Genomic DNA, 21,728 nt, shown 5'->3' on the forward strand with positions numbered 1-21,728 from the left:
TCCCCTCTCAGCCAAGCTTCAAAACAAAACATTTGTCATGCTCTGCTTTCCTGGTCACTTCCAAGTGTTGCATGGTGTATTTGAAGTTAGCCCACATGGCTATGCCAAGCCTTGTTTCACTAGGAAGTGGCAGCTGTGATGGTTCTGTGGACAGAGGAGGGCTCCCTCAACACTCCCGCCAGCCCTGGTTGTGGAACAGAGGGGCTGGCGTAGCGCTTTGCTATGGCTGAACTGCACTGTGCACTGGGGAAATTGCTCTAGGGGAGATGGTGCACAGAAGCTTCAAACATTTCTATGCTTAAGGAGTCATTTAGATGTGTCTAGGAAAGGGAATGGGCAATTTTAATTGAGTCAGTCTTGAGGTTTTTTTTTGTTAATTGCTTTTCCTGAGCTATGGTTGAGTGATGGCAGAGATGTGGGAGGAGAAGGCAGGGCTGGATGACTGAGACTTACTTCCTGACCTGATGTTTTTTTTCTTTTGTTTTTTTTTTTAAACTTTGTAATTTTGTCTTTTCCTGCTGCTGTCATTGATTTGCCTTTCTTCTGCCACATCAACCATGCTGCCTTTATGTTTCCTTTATTTGACACAGACTGGAAATGCAGATTTTCTTATGAATAATAGGAAGAAGACAGAGTTGGGGTGAAGAAATAATCCATGCAGAAAGGTTTTGGTCTTCCTTACCACCTCACCCTCTGCTTCAAAAGGTGGGGCAAGAAAAGATGGTATTTTCTTTTAGACTTCATAGTAACTAGGGAAGGACAGTCTTTGTAATACACAAGAACAACTGATATTTCAATCTGTACTACCTGATCACCATTCAGAAAATTGAAATAAATTCCTTTAAGTAATGCAGCCATGATGTATAATGAATTACACGAATGTGAATATTAATGTGTGACAGTAAGTAAGTTAATTTTAAAACATAATGATAAATTTTATTCTTTTGAGACTCAGGGAACAAAATGGACTTTCCCCAAGACATATTTGTATTTGTGGTATATACAGTCTTTAGAAAACTGAAACATCTTAAGTGCATGTAAGGAATACCTAATTATGCATTCTTTGTGGCCATCACTTAAAAGCTTGGATGTAATTGTAGTCCTGTTTGTTTGTTAATGATGTAGGTATTTGAAAATCAATCAGTGGTCAAATGGTCAAAATCTGGGAAAAGCAGTGCCCTGGGCACATGCAGATGTGTGTCTTATCACTGCTGGTTTTTGGTGAGTGCACATGGGCTTGACATGTATTGGGAACCATCTGTGAAGCAGGGTTGTGTTTCCAGGATTAAACTACAAAAGCTCCATTAACTCATTGTCACATGCTTTGGTACTACCCCTGTGTTTTTATGTAGACAGAGCCTCTTGCCACTTTTTGTCACTTCAGCTGGATTCCCCATGCTGCCTCTAGTAGAAGCACCCCAGGTAAATATTCCTGCTCTTGTCATGACATTTGTCATTTGCTTTTCCTGGTGTCCCTTTGGCTTTGCTATTTTTCTGGGAATTTCAGGATATTCCAGGGTTCAGTTACTGCTTCTTTGTGATTTGATACTCTAGTTAAGTCCTTCAGTTGCACTGCTTTTTTCTCTCTTTTGGTCAAGAAAGTTCCTTCTTCCATGAACTGTGGCTTTGTTTTCAAGCTCATCCTGTGTGAGTCAGCAGGCTTGCTTTCTGGAAACCTGTTTTAGTAACTACTACATTTCCTTGTTCCGTCTTAGGAGTCTCCATTACTTCAGATCCAACTTCTTAATGGAGAAAGTAAATTTAATGAACAGTAAGATTTTATCTGGTGAAAAAAAATTTGGTTTTGGTAGTAAATAAATGACCAATTTAAAATGAAGTCAGTTCCTTTCCATAGCATGTGTGTGGGTGTCCAGATGATAAAACTGAAATCTTGGATCATATTTGATGAACTTATTACATGGAAATTAGATGGGCAGAATTAGAGACTAAGTATAAATAGGCAGACAATTTAATAATAATTTGTCTGTTGTTGTGCAGCTATTACTTGCTAGATGTTCTTAGTGGTGTCATACTCCCCTAGTTCATCCTTGCATCACCAGTGCTGTCAGTGTTGCAGTTTTGTCTTGCAGTCCTGTAGTGTGTGGATTGTTTTCATAAGCAAATCAGAAAAGAGAACTACTATGGTACTGTGTTGTTTGTTTATTTGTTTATTTGTTTTGTTTTTGTTTTATTTTTTTTCTCTGGTTACCAATCTAAGCACATGCATTTCATTGGTGATTCTTTTTCTTCCCCCTCGGTTTGTGCACACAAGATGAAACAGTCTGAGAGCAGAACTATAGGATTACTTACTTAGAAAACAACATGGGAAATAATTACTAAAGTTATTAAAATTGTTAAAGTTACCTAAAAAAACCCAACATGGCAAGTAATTTTCTCATTGTTTGGATTTCCCATATTTTTTCCCCAAACAGGAAGGAAACAGAAACCTTCTTGCCTTCTTGTCCAGACTAGTGGTTATCCAGTCAAGTTCTTGTGTTTCCTTTCTTGAGAAAATTTTTTAGCCAGAGTATAGTTGTTAATTTTCAATTTTTAGCTTTCTCTGCCATTATGCCAATTCTGGATAATGTAATGAAATCTTACATAAAAATAATAAATCATACATAGAATGCCTCCAAAGTGCTAAACAACGACCAATATTTTTAATATTTTGGCTTCAAATCACACTTTACATATTTAAAATAAAGATTCAGACGTTATGCAAATATACATATAAATACAAATATATATAAATATATATAAATATTTATATAAATATATATAAATGAGTATTTTCCATTCAGGAAACGGAGTTCATAGCATATAATTTATAAAGTAATAAATCTACTTTCAGATTAATTGTTTTAAAAAAGCTGCACATTTGTTAGGCGCTTCCACTGTATTTATCCTTTGTTGTTATTTTAAGGACCTTAAAGAATGCTGGTATTAAAACTCACCAGTTTTTATCAGACTAAACAGCTCAGTCTTCCTTTCCTGTAATCATTAGCAAATCTTAATTGGTTGGAGAAAGGCCAAAGTGGCCTTTATTAATTTGATCAGTGCTCAGGGTCATGCTTGTCAGCTGAATAAACATGAAAAGAAAAATATATTTACCTTCTAGTGGCTTTTCTTGGAATTTGAGTGGGGATGTTGCACTGTTCATTCCAGAGCAAAACAGGTCAACTATCTTAAATATCCCTTTCTTTCCCATAACTCCAATAGTACTAGGAAATCATGTTCCTGAAAATTAAATTAAGTACTGGATTTCCTATTAGGTGGGCAACAAGCTTAAGTCTGCAAAAATAAAATATGCTCTACCTTCTGAATTTGTCTGGTAATCGGGTACTACTGTTCCAGTTAATGAAAAGTTAAAATACTTCAAAGTGGTAAATTCCTGTGGCTTTTAACATCTGATCTCACTTGCAGAAGTAAGTAAACCCAGAGATCAAAGAGAACTGTCATACATTGATCTTTCTTTCTGAGTCTGTGCTTTTATAAATCCATAATATTATAGAGTGGGAATTGCAAAGCAAAACATATCCCCTAGATGCACATAAGCTTCAGTTGTGCTAGAAACAGTGATTGGAAAGCCCCTCTCTCTGTGAGCCACTGTCTTATGTGATCTGCAAAGGTGTATTTTTTTTTTCTCTTCTTAACCCATTCTGGCTCCATATGAGTTACTGTGTATTTGAGGTGTATACATTTACAAGTAAAATTTTACACAGCCAGCCCCTGCCCCCTCCCCATTCCTTGTTAACAACAGAATGTATACTTTTATCTGGGAGATATATATATATATATATATATATATATATATATATATAAACACACACCCCTGTATGTATATGTGTGTGTGTGTATATATATGTATTTTTATATAGGGGAATAAGTAAGGGATGATTACCTAACTGCATTAAGTTGAAAGTGTGGCCATGTTTTCAAATAATGAATAATTTTGCCATTTCCATGATTAAAATTCAGAGCAGATGATGTAATAGTGAAGATGTGCTAAAGGTGCTTAAACATCATGCACAAATCTAGGCCATTTTTAGGGAGTTTATGATGTAAATTATTATCTTTTTCAGTGTGTATGCAAATTAGCTGCTTCCAGGGGCTGTGTTTCTTCTTTGACTTTGATCTGAAACAAGGAAATACTGATTGAACTAGAAGAAAAATACTGTATGTAGTAGAATGAAAAATTCTTCTATGCTTAATTCTGTTTTATGTTGTGCATCAACAAGGGTACAGACTTTATTTTTAAGACTTTAAAAAAATACTTTCTGTGCTAATCTTCCTTCCATCTTTCTGTGTAAGAGGTCAGGATATAATTTCTTGAGCAAAAAGGTCCTTGATTCTGAGAGCAATATGGGATTTTTTTCTTTTTTTGCTTGAGGCTTCAATATCAAATGGATTTCTAGTATAGGAATATGTGTTTGTAAGTGTTCAGATCTCTGTTAGAATCCTTTCACCTTGGGCATTTCAGGTTTTCCGTGTTGGCTATTTAATTTTGTACAACTAAATTCAGAACTTTGAGTGATGGTCAAAGAACTCCAACTCTTTGAGCATAAAGAGGGAGGGGTTTTGAAAGATGGAAGAAAATTCTCTCTCATAAGGAACATTTGTTTGTGTCTTTGGTGCTCTGTATCTCTTTGGCTGCTTGCCCTGCCCAGTGTGGTAGTGCATTTCAGTGTGTTGGCTGTTAACACAAAGGTGATGGATGCAACACATGATTATGAGCCATAAACCACATTTGTAACTCCAGCAGTGCTGTGTGAGCTAGTAACTGTGACCCTAAGCTCAGGCAGTTGTAGTGGTCCTGTTGTTTAAAAATGTTGGCATAAGGTCCTGACATACAATTCCTAGGTATTGCTTGTCCAATTTTTTTTTTTTAAGTGAATCTGGCTGAAATCAAATGGTAAGGCCTGGGCACCATATTCTGTCAGTTAGAGACCTGATGATAAATGGGCAGTGTTGTTTTCAGGTAGTGATGCTTTAGTGGCCTATTCTGGTAAGTTTCTGGGCACCATGTTAAATTATCTGCAGTATGGACTTCTATATACAGATTTCAGGAGCTTTTGTCATCTGCACGACATTGGTTGATGTGAGCAGGTTCATACTTACGTGGAAAGCAAATAGCTTAGGCTTGACTTAAGAATGACCTTGCAGTTGATAGCAAAAGACATCTTTCAGCTTCTCTGCTCTTTCAGGCAAGCTGCTATTAAAGGTAGGATAGGAATTATTGGGGTATTCATTTTTCATAAGGCAATAGAGAGAGACATGGAGATCTTCCCCAAAAAGGGTTGACTCTGGTTGCGTAAATTCAGTGTTTTAAAATTGTAGAAGAGTGATCGCATAATTTCATGAAGAATTTGAGTCTTAATATTTAAAGTTGATTTGTAAGACTTGTATGTTTACACTTCACAGCTGCAAGAAAGAATACTGATCTCCAGTTTTCACCATGTTTGTACCATGGCTTGGCAATTGTAATTTGTTCTATGTTCTGTGCTGACTGAAGTTTATTTCTGGTCTCTGAATATGGAGGTAAACCACTGGCACTACTTAAAGCCTGTATGATAGTGAAACAAACATGAGGTCATGTTAGTAGACCAGCACACTTGATCAATATGTTTTTTCTTTTCTTGCCTATGAAGTTATAAAGGCTCTCAAAGTTGATGTAGTCCCTAACAGTAAAGCTTGGTCTGTTCAGAGAGCTGATCTTTGTATGCCTTATGGCATATCTCAAAATATTGGCTGTTTCTTAATAAATGAAGCCCTAAATGTTGTGGCCTTTAAACTGCTGTGAACCTAGGAGGGAGTCTGCCCATGGAATTTGCTATCTAAATGCTAAGCTGTCTTTAGCTGTCTTGGAATATGAAAGTGCAGCAGTTATTTTTCCCTAGTGGAACTCCAGGAGAACACTCCAAAAAGTGGGTAAGAATAAAGTTTAAGAAACCATTTTTTTCTAAAACCTTGCAAATTGCTTCTGACTTGGATTTGACAATGAAAGGATGAAAGGCATGCCTTCAAGATGTGGGAAAGGAGCCTTGTTGAATTTTAAGGTTTTTTTTTTTTTTTCATTTACCAAATCCCCTCATTATATTTGGTACCAGCCTTAAGTATTATCTTTTACTTACTGTGATCTGAATTTTCCCTTACATAATCTTCTGAAGACTCTTAATGAGATGTTGAGGTAGGACCTGACAGCAATACTGCTGTCTCCCTTCTGTTTGCACTACAAGTTTTTTCTTGAGAGGAATGAGGACAGGTCCTGCAAAGATCTGGTGGAACAGAGTCTAGCGTAGTCCATAGCCTGGGGATGAATATGTGCCTCCTTGAGCTGCCTTTTTGACACATCGTACAATGTAGCATTTATCCCCATGTTAAGTACTGGCTTAAAATGCGAGGAGGAAATGAGTGGATAAGTTGACCATTTTATCCTTTGTTTCTTTCATTCCTTCAAGTCTATGTATCTTGGGGGGGTGCAGCTGTCCAGTCAGTGTACTGTCTGGACTTGGTTTTCCTGCTCTGCTGTGAGACAATTACAAGGGAGGGAAAGGTCTGCCTTTCTGTAGTAACCTCAGCTGTGGTAGGTTGTTCAGTGACTTAGTGAACATGTATAGGCTCAGCAACTGGAAAGGTGTCCAATAGGCTCATCTTCAGTTGCCTGTTTTTCTTTACTCTTTCATCTTGTCTGGAGAAGCTGGAATCATTTTCTTTTCTGGAGTTAGATGGCTTTCCAAGATGGAACCAGCTGGAAGAGCTTGCTGCTGTTTGGGCAGTTGTCTTTTAGATGGAGGCAGAGGAGAATTTTATTGACTGAGATAGTCTTAAGACCCTTAAGCTCTGAGTTTAAGAAGGTTGTAGTGCTGAATTTAATGCAGACATTTTGCTGATCAGGCACTTTGAGATTTTTCTGTCAACATCAACACATTTCATCTAGACACTTTTGTGATTGGACTGTTGGCTATCTTAGGGGACCATAGTGATGCTAACTACACATACTGCTGTTGTGAGGACTCACATCCATCTGTGGGCTGGCAGGGACTGCAGCCTTTCATGTTGAACATCTCAGGGTATCTTTCAGCAGTGTGTTCCTGAATATTTCCAGAACCTTAACTAAATGAGGAGAATGGGACAGAAATCTGAGATCAGATTTCTGTTTTATGCTTCATTCTAAAAATAAGTGGTTTACAGGCAGTGCATAATGAGCTGCATACCTGGAGGTCATTTTTCTGGCAATATAACACCCAGCAGTGCCAGTCGTCTTACGAGAGCAGTAAAGAGAAGCATTTCTGCAGTACAAACTAGGGAACAATGAAGACTTAAATGGTAATATGAAAGTACAAAAAAATTATTAAACATTAGGAGGTTTGCATTGCTTCATTCCTGATTCTTCTTTGCCTAACAGTGGCCTTGAACTGCTTCCTTTCTTGTACTTAGACTTGTAAATTAATTTAACTTCTGTAGTTGGGCGAAGTAGCTTCCACTGTGGAAGCATAGCAGCTACTAGTGAAGAAATGTGCCAAAGAACATGGATGTAATAGTGAATCCTGACTGAAGCTAAGATGCCTGCAAAGGGAGACAGATGAGCTTGAATCAGGAAAGCAGTAAAGGATGGAATTGCCTTTTCCCTCTTCTTGCAGATTCCTCTTTGCTTCCTCCAGGCACCTGGGAAGTTTCTCTCCTGCCTGCCACACTGGGGAAGGTATGAGTATGGAAACTCTGAACCAGGAGCCTGAGCTAAGGTTTTAGGAATTTCTAAAGATTGCTATTTTTGTGAAATGCTGTTACAGACAAAATGTATGTGTTAGTTTTGGTTTTCTGCTTGAGTCAGAATTTCTAACAGTACTGTATTTCTTAATGAGGCAATAATGTGTGCTTGAAACTACAGCATGGTAGATGCCTGGGAGAGATTTACAGTCCTTCAGATTCTTCAGCAGTTACTCATGAAGAGTCAATTGTTTTGTGTTATTCTTGTGTGACCTCCTGGTATGCTGGCAGTGTAAGAGGTGAGACTGTAGGAAAGACAATTTAATTGATAGTCTTTGTATGGGGCATGAACAAATGTGGTGCAGCACCCTAAATCTTGCTGCGTGCATATAGTTTTGCATGTTCGCATCTGCAAAAATAGATGAAGCAGTAGTATTGTGAGGGAGGAAATGGCTTGAGAATCTAAGTTAACAGCCAAAACATAAAGGATGATTTAGAGTGATTGCATTTCTTATTAAACAGATATGCTATTTGCGCTAGTTTCTATATGATTTTACAAAATAAGAGCAGGCATGTATATATTTTTTATCCGTTTTCTTTGTTGGAAGGTTACTGATTTCACTGTCTTTGGAGTGCATGGTGTTTACTTGTTAGAGGAAAGAACTTTGAATCCTGTGCTCCCTGGATGGGAAAGGAGGGTGGAGGCAGTAGTCCTATAGAGTAGATCCCTAATTGAGGTCTGAATACCTTAGTTTATGATACATTTGGGATTCAGAAAAAGGGCTTTAAAGTGTTTGATATTGACCTTCCCAGGGAGGAATGTGCTGCAGAAACATTGCATAGCATTACTCCCTCCTGAGTGAGTTTGATAAGGTATGCTGGTGATTGATTTGAAGCTTGAAGTCGTCACAAAACCAAATGTTAAAGCTATATTCTGCCGAATCAATTAGATACTTAAACATTGTTGTTATTATTATTATTATTATTATCATCATCATCATCATCATCATCATCATGCAAAATATGGTCTGTCTTTTCCAAATAGGTATGGTAACATCCAAATGCTAGCCAGAGGAAGCATAGTGATTGCTCAAGTACAAATTACTGTGGCATAGCATTGAGATTCAAAGTTGTTTGCCCTCTTGTCCATAAACTACTTATCGTTGTCAATAATTTTTTGAAGTTACTATGAAAATAAAGATGAGGTTGCTAAGAAACCAATTTGTGTATCCCAGTTACTGTGCTTTACCTGTGTTTTTATGCTGAATTCCAAGTGGGGGATGCATCACTCATGGTTTAACCCCAGCTGATAACTTAAGTACCACAAGCTGCTCACTCACTTCACACTTTCCCACTGGGATGGGGGGGAGAAAAAATAAAACACATTGTTGAGGTAAGAGGGGTTTAGTCATTGAAATAAAGTAAAATATAGTGATAATTACCTTCATATTAGCTTAAGATGATTCAGTGTTTTTCTATTTTTGTGAAATAGTTTATTTAATAACTTTTAAATTTAGTATTAAAGATGTCCAGTTAATAAAGCAGTTGAACATCACTAAAAAACTGGGTTAACTCCCACAGTGATATGCAGTCACGTAAGTCATAAATTTCAAAGCTTTTATCACGGCATGTTTTTCCTAGTGGAATCTCGTTAGTATGGCTTAGCAAGATTGTTTTATTTGAATTTCAGGCTATGGTTTAGTGAATTACTGCTATCAGAATCAAAGAAACTGATTAAAATGAAGTGAAACTGTAATGTAGGTGATAAAGATATATCTAAAGGAGATTCTGTTTCCATGTATAGGTGGAACTAAAGAAGTGTTCTGGATATCTTGTTAGATTATTCTAAATTGCTTCTCCCAGTATTTGAGAGAGCCTGAAAAATTAGACTATAGTTTAAGAAAGAGGTTGTCTTGGGCCTTCTTTGTATGTATGACATGTTTGGTGACAACATGTCAACTGTTTAAATGAAAAAATGGTTGGTTTCCAGACAACTTTGATTCTGTTATGTTGTAATTTTGTTAGCCTTTTCTTCCCTTTTGCTGGCTTTTGGTACTTTTAAATAAGAGCACAGATTTGAAAAATGAACACTTTATGCTAAACCATGGAAAAGGCAGTATCTTTGCCCTCTAATAAATTTAATTTGCTTTCAGACTTTGAAAACAAATTTCAAATAATCTCTGTAACTGTGCACAGATTAAAGGATTATGTGTGATTTAAAATTTTTGTCATTGATGTAGACGACTTGCTTTGTTTTATGAAAGATGTGGGGGTTCATTATTTTGAATAAGAAGATGAAACCCTGAGAATACAGGATGAGGTGTGGTGCTTACTTGAAACGAGTAGGCACAAAGCTGATTTACAGGTCAATTAAAATGCAGCTGCCTTACAGGCAAGAGATATTGAGTAGTCCTTGATAACAGAAGGTGGTCGTTGTGCCTCTTTTGACAGCGCTTCTGCTTCACTAGTGGAAAGAAAGTTGAAGTAAGACCCTAACACAGTGTGAGACATCATGGGTAGGATTGTACTTTATTTTTAAAATCAGATTACTTTAGGAAATTATTGTTATAAAACCCTTCTCTTGGAGAGGTTACGACCATCTTGCAGATATTGTAGTGCTTCTGGTCTAAGTCCTACCATGTAGACATTCAAACAAAACTAGCATTAAATTACTTATGAGATTCATGGTGATACCAATCAACTGCTATTTAGTGTACGACTAATCCTTGTAATTTAGAGAGTTTTAAAAGTCATACTGAACTTCTAAAGAACAGTGTGTAAATCTCGGAGGTGATATGTTCTAGAAATAAATCTCTAAAAGCCATACATCTTCTTTTGCTGTTAATTTTAGATTGTCTGTATGAGGGTGAATAAATTATAGCAGCTCTAAACAGTTAGTGAAGAATTCAGTTGTTTAGGTTTGGATGCTTTTTACATGTCTACATTGTGGTTCCCTCCACATATATACTAATGTCTGTTCTTTCAGATAAAATGCGTGATACAGTCTGCCATCATTTCTTTGCCTAATGGGACTTAATATAGGATTTTTTAAAATCTAAGTAGAGTTCTTTCCTTTTCTCAGCCATCAATATAATTGTTTTAAATAGCTGATTGTTTAACTGGAAAAGCCTGGATAAAGAAGACAGGACAAATAAGGGTAAGTCTACTTAATAAGTGTAGGTTTTACAATGGGGCTCTTTGGAATGCATGGCCAGTTGCTTGCTTAGATTACACAAAGAATTAAACAGAAGGGTGGAGTATTTAAAATGATCCAGTGTGTATGATCCAATGTAACCTGTCTGGTTACATTCTCACATGGTCTTCATGATTTTTCCTAATTGTAGTACTACTTAAAGTCATCAGGCTAAAAAAGAATAAAAATCTTTCTTAGGCTGGGTAGTGTTAATAATCCCTCCTATGACAGACCTGGGTAAATTGTGTGAGATTTGAAATGCAATGGAAGCACTTAAAATTACAAACATGGTTCTTGAGTATTGTCCTTAATGACAAATCTCTGCCAAATGCAAATTGGATTGTGCACCCTTGTACCCAGATATTCTTACCTGATATTTTTTCTGCCTATTTTAGTAGTGAGGCTAAAGGAGAAGCATCCCAGTCTCTGAATTCTGTGTTAGATGATGAGGGCAAAACTATAAAGCTATCAAATAAATGCCTTATTCTAGTTCACTTTCAAATGAGTTCAGGAAAAGGGTTTTTCATGGTAGCTATTGTTCGGTAACGGCATGTGCTGTCTTTCTCGGCACTGAATGGGAAAGAAAGAGATCAAAAAGCCCTTGTCTGCAAGGTCTCTTGTGGCAAGACTGCATTATTTAAAAACTTAGGAGCGTGTTAAAGACAAACTCAGGAAAAGCCTGCATTTTCTGCTTCTGCTGCTTGTTAAGCTTAATTAAAAAATACAAGAAGATACACCTACCAGTAATTATTACTAATTTGTGCTCAAGTTCACACATGCACATCACTGGTACATTGATGAAGTAAAGTGTTTCTTTTCTCAATCAGACTGTAAATTAACAATGCAATCCCTTCACACAAATAATCTTGCTTTCATATTGAATTGATTTATGGATCAACTTCAGCTCCATTACATGCTGAGAACCTTTTACTCCAAGCTCATTTCATCATAGGTTTCTCTCTTTTGTTTTGTACCTGCTTGGCATAAATCTGTTGTGGTTCCCTTTGATATGTTATTCCTAATGAAAGTGATGCTGAATTTGAAGCTTTATGTGGCAAAATGGATTATTTAATATTTTAATGGTCTAAATAAAGAATAATAAATTGAAAGTAATTTTAAAATTTATTATGTGTGAAGATTGTCACCCATTTTTATGAGAGACTTATGAATTGCTATGGCTGCAATGCCCAGTTTTACTTAACATTGCTTACTAGTTCTTAACACAATTCTTACTAGAAAGCTGCATTTCAAATGTGTTTTCCATTAGTCAGAGGAATAAGTTAAGGAGTAGGAATTTTGTAAGTCGCTGAGAAGGTCCCTCAAGTGCTGCAGTATGGTCAAGAAACTCTTGCTGTGCTTGAAACAATGGTTTTTCAGAGTGCTTTGTTATGGGGAGCTGGCCAGTGGAACCAGGAATGTTTCAGCTTGCATTTTTATTTTTAATTTTGCTGTAACTGAGGGAAAAGTGAGACCTAATTGAGCATGGATGGAGCAGATAGACTTGAATAAACAATTAGTTTTCTGAGGCTTCCAATGTGATAGAATAAATGAAACCTTTATAAGTAGTCTAGGAGCTCATTGGTGAATGTGAATGGAAATAGATTTTATAAAGAACTGAACTGCTCTTGCTTCGTTAGTATTCATGGTATAACAAAAAAACCCACAACACACCACCTCTTTCCAGAGTATATATAGTCTCCTCTGGAATTTTTTTTTTCATGAGACAAATGATGATGGTGCCAATAGCTGATGAAGATGAATAGGCTTATTTCTTACATATTTAATTTTTTTTTCAATTGAAAGTGACTTTGAAGGTTAGTTTTACTAAATTTCTATCCTGCTAGTTAAAGAGCCAGAAAAAAAATCTTTCTTGAAAGCCTGTGTAAGAGCCAAAGCATTGGAGAGGTTTGAAAAAGTTGTGGATATGGATGCCTTCATACGCACAGAGTATGAATACTTATTTCCATGAATTTGTCATGGATTGCTTGACCTGTGAAAAGGATTATTAAAATAATTAAGGGTGAAAATGCTATTTGTAGTGTCTGAAATATCAAAGTTCTTTTCAGTTCTCTGTGTAGCTAATTCCTGCTTTCATTGAGAAATTAAGGAAATACTCAGTGTGGCTAGTTCAATATCTTTATCTAGAGCAGAGCATAGTGCATAGCTAATGCTACTAATGGCTCTGCATATGATAATAAGAAAATAAATACAACCTAGAAAACTGAAGAAGAAAAAGCTGCCAAAGATGTGGCTTTATCCAAGGGAAGGTAAGAAAATAGTACTTTGTCACAGTATTAATAACTTTTGTTTAAACTTGGTAGTTCCTGCTGTTTAACTGAAAACTTTGTTGTCTTCTCTCCGACTTCTTAAAGTAGAAAAACCAGTGGAAAAAACCAACCCTCTAAAGCGTGTGCTTAGTGTTAGGAAGATGTGATTTTTGCAACTGGCTGTTCCTTGCCCTGCCAAGCAGTTTTTTTGTGGGGACGCAGTGGGTGTCAGCACTGCTGCTCCTCAGTGTCTGTGGGACCGCCAGAAGGATCAGGACTGCTGTGTTGATGCCTGCTCTGTAAACCTGCAGTGCCTTGTGTCTGAAATGGTATGTGGGGGAGAGTGTGTGTGCTTTTTCTTCTGCTGCAGGTTTCCAGCTCGTGTCCCTTTGCCCCAGCAAAGGAGTTCTCCCAGGCCGCAGGAGCCACCAGGTTTGCAGTTGTGTTGTGTCCTTGATTTCCACCCAGACTGGGGGGAGTGCTTCTGCCAGCTTTCTCTTGCTGAGTCCTGCCTATTCTCTGGGTCTTTTAAACGGGCAGATGTGGCAGTAGTGACAGCAGATTTCAACACCACAAAATGCTTTTTCCTGACAAGATGACCATCAGGACATGGGCAGGAAGGGAGTATCCTTCCTGCTGCATAGCAGTGGCACACTCTGCTGCACATCTGGGCAGCTAAGGGTAGATTTTTTTTTTTTTATCTTCATCAGATCCCTTTTAAATACTGTGGAAATAAAGGTAAAACATGAGCATGTTTCCTGATGCTTGGGCAGTACTTAGAGGAGCTGTACCACTGCAAAAAGTGGGATTTTCTTTTTCCAGATGGTACCTTTGCAGCAGAGCTGAGTGAGTTTGGCTCATTGCCAAACTCATGCCCTGCGACATTGCTCTCTGTTTTCAAGGTTTTTTTTTTGTTAACTTCTCAAACAGACTTCCTCGCAGAATGTGGTGTGTTGGATCTGGTTCCTCTGTGTCCTTCCTAGTAGGACTGACCTGTTGAGCTGCTGCAGCCTTATCCTGGCTAGCAGTCTGTTTATGGTGCTTTGACTTCACTTTTTTTAGAGTACTGATAGTTTTTCCTAGTTTGGAAATAATGTTTTTTTTTTTGTAAGAAGCAAAAGGCCGTAGCACATCATGTGCATTCCTGAGAAGATACTTGTATGACTGTCAGAATAAAATAAAAAAGGATTGACATTACCAGTAAGTGCCCTATGATCCCTTTTAACCATGGGATCTATTTTTTAGAACTGTGTTCTGGTTTCTGCTTCTTAGGGCCTTATATGAGGTCTGCCAAACCTGCTATTTCTTAATCTTTTGGTGCTTGTTAAAGCTGGTTGTTTATTCAAGGAGACTGAGGGCAGGCTGAATTATTGGCTGAATTATTGAAGGCACAATACAGTGCCTTCAATACAAGTACTGTTGCTTCCTTTGTTTCCTGGAAAGGGAGCAGTCTATCTCCGAGTCTGTGTCTACACATGCGGCACACAGGAGGCTTTCAAGAACTGAAGGACTCTGTCATATTGTAACAAAACTGTTCCATCTTAACAAGGGTAAAGTAATAATTGGCTCAGACAGCAGTGTGCATGCATATTTATAGGCCACTTTTTGGCCTTGAAGAATACTGTAAAGGCTGTGCTTCATTTTCTGTGCAATCGTGTGTAAATATGTTTCTGAAAAAGGATTGGATGCAACCTGATTATTTTTTAACATAGCCATAGCTGACTTCAAATTTGTCTTGAGTTGTATTTATTTGCTTTTAATTGACTAGGCATCAGATTTGTTTTCAAGAAAAATACAATTGTTTCAAATGCAGATTTGCATTACTAGAATGAGTGGGAATTGGGTAGCAAGAGAATGTAGTTATGTCACTGTTGGTCCTTAGCAGAATTCTTAAAATGTTTCTTTACTACTTAGGATATAATAGGTAAGATGCTATAGGAAGACATAATGACTTTTTTGGCTGCTGCTCTTTATGCAACATCATGTGTTCAACATAATGAACTGGACAATTTTGAATAGTGACATTAGTTTTAAGGACTGTGTTTCTGCATATATGTGGGATGTAAAATCAATACATACAGTGGTTAGAAGTGATGCTTTGTGAATTGCAGAGTTTTACTGTGGGTTTATTTTCACCTTTGTGGGTTTCTTTTTATCTTGGTAAGGACATATTTGCCGTGCCAGTTGCAGGTTGCATTCATGTGTAAATCAAGTGTTGATGTATGAATGATCAGCAAATTTCCCTGTAAACAAGACCTTTTCTGTCTCTAATCCTTTTAAATCCCCAGTGAGTCTAGGATCATACTTTCTGTCCCTGCCATAGCTGACAGACTGGTGTCACGGTCCTAACAAGTAAACTGGAGGTCATAGGGGGAAGTGAGATAATTCAAGGCTTGAAGTCTAGACTAGTATGGGAGATGCCACTAGGCTGTAGAACTAGTGAGGTCTTTCAGCCCAAGCTGAACAAGACCTTTCCCATGGAGAGTCAATGCTGAATTTAAGATATGTGGGATAAATAGTGATCTTTTTTTCTTGACCTGTGGTGGTGGAAAAAATACCTGCTTGGTTTTGAGGAATTGTGGTAGGAAACCGTTAAGAATTGGGATCTTTCCTTGGGATCTTTCCTTGTCCATTGAAATCCTAGTGGCCTGTTGAGTCTTCCTTTGTATCTCTGTACTCTTCACCTTCATTATCCATGGCTTCTTGGAAGTAGTGCTAGTTTTTGAAGAAATTTTCTTTTATCTTTGTGTGGTAAGTTATTTGTAGTTCTTTGTTTTGTAGAGGTTGCTCTGAGAGCTGTGAATATTCAGAATAGTTGCATAGTTCTGCAAACCCTACTCAAAACTAAGGTGTATTAATACTGCTTGTGGGTAATGTGAAGTATTTCAACCATCAGCTGATTTAAAAGGAACAGTCTCGTTCAGCTGATGTATTTGAGACAGATTTGTGACAATTCATAGGCAGCCTATTATTATTATATTATATTATATTAAGATTGGTCACATTGCACCCACATGCAGAATTCTTCAAAAGCTAGTGCTGTTGTGATTCCTGTGTACTGCAGACATGAGTTACTGCAGGACATCCATGGAAATCTGATTGCACCTCTGCTTGTGATGGTACTGTAAGACAGACTTCTCTGGTATCTGCAGTACACCACTATGGCATTTCCTCTTCAAGTCTAACATGGTTCTGCTGAGTTCTTGTCAAGTATCTGGAGTGACTAAACTGCACTATGCTTTTAATTGATAGAAGTGTATTTTTAAATCTAAGATGCTTTTGGAAAGTATGATCCTATCTGTTAATAAGATTATATTCAGTGTTGCTCTGTGTGTCAGTGCAGCTAATCAAAACTCATGTATCTGTGCCAAATGTAATTAGACTTAGAGAGAGTATTTAAATGATAAGAACATACCTCTCCCCTTTGCCCAGCTGAAGTAAGTTTGTGTAGCTTGCATCAAAAAAAAAAAAATAGCCCTTGCTGGGCTATTGTGTTTCAGCAACTGTGCTTAAAGTGCTTGCAAAGAAGCAAGACAGAGAGGCAGCATGCTGAGAGGAACCCAGTGTAAATAACATGAAGAAACAGGCTGATTTATATCAAAGCAGACTACTTAGGAGCATAAAGGGTTAATCACTGTTGAACTAGTGGTGGGTCTTAGCATGCTTGCTTCTGGCATAACTTATGTTTGAAGATACAAGAGACAGAAGGGATTTGTAAGGTTTGTGAAGCCATGCTCCTGTTAAGCATTTAACTTTACAATGAGAATTTTTAGTGAATGACTGAATCTCTCTTCAACATCAGGGAAGCTTCTATATGTTTACCTGCATAGGGCTGGAGCCTGGTGCTTTCTCACTTCTTTAAACATCTGTGATTTGACATATTTCTTGACAGTGTACTTACTAGAGTAATTTTCTTTGGGGACTTTGGGTTAAAAATGAAAAAACCAAACCCTAAACAGTAAAACTACATTGGGTATTTTCCGCTTTTGATACACGACATGTGACAGTGCAACTCGCTTTTTGGATTGGTGCTTGTCTGGGGAAGATATAAAGTGGGTGACAGTGCGCAGCCCTTCTATGGAAACTTTAGGACTGAATATGCATATAGAGCATGACCTGAGGTAGGAAGAAGTGCTGCATTCAGGAGGAAGAAATGGAATTGCTTAATAGAACATCTCTGTTCATATTTTTAGGTTTGAATACTTGACCAGTATTTTCCAGTTTCTGTGGGAAGTAGAAATATTGCCTGTGGAGCAATTTGTGGAGGGAGGTTGGGAGTGAAGTAGTTTGGACAGTGAAAATGTAGGGGGTATTAAAAAAAAAAATGGAGCTGATCAGACAAGTTCAGTTCGTGTTTCAATTTAATTTTTATTGGAAAAAGACACTCCATGTTGCAACACATTTCAGCAGCCCAGGACAGCTTATTTTCCTTATCCTGGTTTATCAGTGTGATTGTATTCTCTTAGCTTCATTTACCTTGTACCATGAATTTTCTGAAATGCATTTTCTTTCTGACTGCCTCACTCCTCATTATGTACTCGGCTCATATTGTGCCCCCGAACACTGATGCAAGGTCTTATTTTGAATCAGTTGTCACGTCCTTCATAAGGACGTGTGGGCTGATGTACTTGATGTGACTATTTGATGATATAATTATAAAGCAGAGAATTCATTCTAGCTATAGAATAAATACATGATGGTAGATAGGTGGATTTAATGCTACTGAGGTTTTAAAAAATATTAGTATAATCCTTTCTGAGTAGGTGAGCTGTTAAAAGCCCGTAGTACAGTATGGAAATAATTTTCTTCAGAGGAATATATCTGATTCTATTCACACAGAAAATTAATAGCTTGAAAATACAGAAAAAAAATTGAGAGCAAATTGATTCCGATATAACTGGAGGAGACTTTAACTCAAAATTACATCCCTGTTTCTACAGGATCTCTAAATCTATGTGTAGAAGTCTATGGTAAGGATATTTTGATATTCTCTTCTGTGTAATTTCTAAATGATTCTCCTGTAATAATATTCTCTGTTCCTTTTTGTAAGGTTCATAGGTGTGAGGGGAGCAAGTAGGATTTTGTGGAAGCCATTAACTCCTAAATTTTACAGTGCTTTTTTAATCGTATCTATGACATAGCAGGCAGATTTTTTTAATCAAATGTATGGAAAAAGGTATTGGAAGAAGTAAATATTGTAGAACAGTATGTTTGCCAAGAACACTACGTTTGCCATAGGTTGGTGTTTGCTGTGTGTTTTCTGTCTTCAAAGTGCCTTTATTGACAAGGTATTATTTAATGCTGGGGGAGGAAGGCTTTTAAATAAGTTAACTATCCATGCATTGTGAATATTAACAGCAGAGACTGGTGGCGAGATGTGCACTGATTAAAAATTCCTCTCTAAGCAGCCTGTATAAACTCTAAGGCTAACTTAACCCCCCTTCTACTTTAAGTACAGGGCACTCAAATACATTTGTTTTCACAGTTTTCATTTTTCACTGTTCCTCTCTTTTTAGCTTGAAAGACTGTTCTCTGTTATCCCAGTGCTCCTGAGGTCACTAACATTTATTTTCAAAGGGTGTTGAGAGAAGGGTATGGCTGCAGCCTGAGTGCAGTAAGAAGACAGTGGGCAGAGCATGAGATAGCCAGATAGTCAAGATGTAACATGAATGTGTGTCTGTTGGAAGCTCCCTGCAAGGATATAGCTATTGTATTCCCTGCAACTTGCAAATCTGACTGATAAAAAAGGGGAACCAGTCTAACCTTGGTTATCCTGTTGTGTTTTCATGCTGTGCAACATCAGCACATGACCATATAGCTAGTAAGTATGAAGTAAATACCAATACAGTGATGATTGTGGATGAGCAAAAGTGAGTGCTGAGCAGAAGCAGCTTAATTAAAATTACTTAAAATCTCTCTGGTAGAATTTCAGCTGTCTTCTAGATGGTTGCTTTAATATTGTCCTGTAGACAGCAGTGTCCAATCTTATAATCTGATAAAATGCACAGCCTGAACTTTCATGGTGTTCAGGTTTCCAGGAGGTCTTTCCAATAAGTATTAACAAGTTGGAATAGGTCTTGCTATTAGTTATTTATTTGAATTTGATGTTATCTTTTTACTGAATTGTAAATTCAGTAATTGTAATTTGACGCTACTAATTGTAGCGTCTTTTTGACTGAATTAACTACTTTGTAGGATTTGAATATGTAACATGTTATGCATCTTCAGAACCAGCTTTGTGTTCCAAGGAAGTAGGATGTAATGTTTTCTGTTGGTTTCCTTGGACTTGAATGCTCGGCCTGTCAGGAAGGGCAGGCGGTTGTGTTGAGGGCAGAAAGCCTCATCTGCTACAAATGCTTTTGCTTGAAATGAGGTCTGAATGGGGGCTATAAACCCCTTTAGTTCTGACACATGTTGCTGTCTAGAGGCTGCACAGGAAGGGAGCATTCAAGAGCTGTTATGTCAAGGCTGTTAAAGGATATATCCATGTCTACTCTTATTGGTTTACTGCAATATCAATTAGAATGTACAGATGTCTGTCAAATAGACATTTTACATGCTCTTAAATTATTTTGGGCCTTTGGAAGCAAAAGTGAGTCTTTGGATAGCTTCCAGAAATGCTTGATTGATATATGTGTAATTGTTTCTGTGAAGCAAGAGTTCACCATCAATATGAAAATACTAAATCTTGTACTTCCATGTTGTTTCTTTGTAGTCTTATACCTTAAAAATGTATTTTGGTGTATTAAAGTCATTCAGCAAGAAGAGGGTACCTTTGTGAGAAAATGCTGGCAGGGCATTGCTATTAAGACTATGAGCTACTGGGGGTTAATATTTAAACAGTCTTAGCTCTCAAACTTCATACTTTCCTGAAGCCTCTTAATTATGAGTTGAAGATCTAGATGGTACTGTGCTGGTCTGTACTATAGCACTGTCTTAAAGTTTCAGAAGAAACCCAGAAAGCTGTGAAAAGGGAGCACAACTTACTTGGGAATAATGACTTTAAATCAGACTGCATGTTGTGGAATGCACAAGTCTATTCATTGTGGGAGTGACTTGAACAATCATAAAGTTTGACTATCTGGTTAAAAGGGGAAAAGATGAGAGAATGAAAGATGGAAAATTCTGTTACATTGGCTTAAGTGCTGATGTGTAGGGAGCTTAGTGCATGAATTGATTTTTTTTTCCCCTTCTCTGCTTTAAAAGCTTGATGAACCTCAGTTCAGGAAAAAGATTTAAAATGTGGTTGGTTACTTTGAAGTGTGAACCTTTTTCAAGAAGGAGCATGAAATTTTGCCAGTACCTCAGCTAAACCCTGATGGGATCATGTAATCTTCAGATGCTTGGACTAATTTGGAGTCTAGAACTAAACAATCTCTGGGACCCATCAGTCAGTAAGCAGCTTGAGTATTAGACTTACATGAAAGACTCTCAAAATTGTGGGTTTTTTTAGAAGTTAGCTTCCTTCTCTAAAGAGTATTTTGTATTTAATTTTTAAATCCGTCTTGTGAGGTATCTTAGAAGTTGTAAATACAAATATTTGTGACATGCCTGTATTTATGGAAGATGAATACTAACAATGTTCAAGTAAATATTCTTTGTGACCCCAAAACCACTTAGTTTATGAAATAGCTAAAAGCGTGTGCTGTGAGTTAATCAAATACTTCAGTATCTGTTGTGAACTTGAATGAGTCTTAATATATTTAAGAAGCAGATTAAAAAATCAGTTGCATTTCTTGATGCTTTAGGAGTGTATGTACACTTCCAATGAGCTGCAGATTTGATTAAAGAAACCTTTAAAACAAACTCCAAAACAATAACTAACCTGAAATATGAAGTACAGAGGGAACTAAATATGGGATTCAAAATGTTTTGCAGGGAAGACAGTACACTGATGTGGGATTAACTGTATGCAAAAATGGGCCTTTGCTGTGCAGCTTCATCAGTGTTTCTTGTGACCTTGATCATTCCTTTCAGTGGACAAAAAGGATGAAAGAGTCAAGTGTGCAGGTGATGCATAGATTTTCTGGCTGATAAGTCTCAGGATATGAACTGTAAAAATATAACATTTAGACGTGCTTGGCTTCCTAAAAAATTGTAGTGAGAATTAGGGTTTAAATGTTACAGAAAAAAAAATTATGTGGTTTTTCAAAATGATGACACCATGCCACTGCAGCACTTATGGGAGAAGGATGGTTGTAAAACTTTTCCCACTTTGTATACTTGCATACCCTGCTTTTTCATACTTTCTTGGTATTTGCTCACATACATTTTGTCTTGTTTTAGTGGATTTAATCAAATGGTGAGACATTAGACATATTGTCAAGACCAGGCAGCTAAAATGTTTTGTAACTATGATGACAGGAACCCAGTCTGAAGAATGAGGATCTGTATTTCCGTTTAACTTCAGAGTCAGTGTAAATGAATGTGCCTTTTATGAACAGGATAATTTAATTTTTTTTCTCACTGGCGTTGATAAATCTGTTATTATTTCCCTGGACTGGGCAGTGGTTTACAGTTTGTTGATGGTGCAGTGCCATCTAGTGTCTGCTGACATGGGC

The 21,728-nt window shown here is 37.2% G+C and overlaps 1 protein-coding gene across 2 annotated transcripts in view; it reads left to right on the plus strand.

Moving 5' to 3' along the window:
- The window catches only part of MAST4 (microtubule associated serine/threonine kinase family member 4), a 277,213-nt gene that overhangs the window by 38,582 nt on the left and 216,903 nt on the right, over positions 1-21,728 (plus strand). The gene's annotated exons all lie outside the window — the stretch shown is intronic.

The sequence above is a fragment of the Onychostruthus taczanowskii genome, unplaced genomic scaffold (assembly GCF_017590055.1).
Source record: "Onychostruthus taczanowskii isolate IOZ18803 unplaced genomic scaffold, ASM1759005v1 scaffold46, whole genome shotgun sequence".
In the NCBI taxonomy this organism is placed as follows: domain Eukaryota; kingdom Metazoa; phylum Chordata; class Aves; order Passeriformes; family Passeridae; genus Onychostruthus; species Onychostruthus taczanowskii.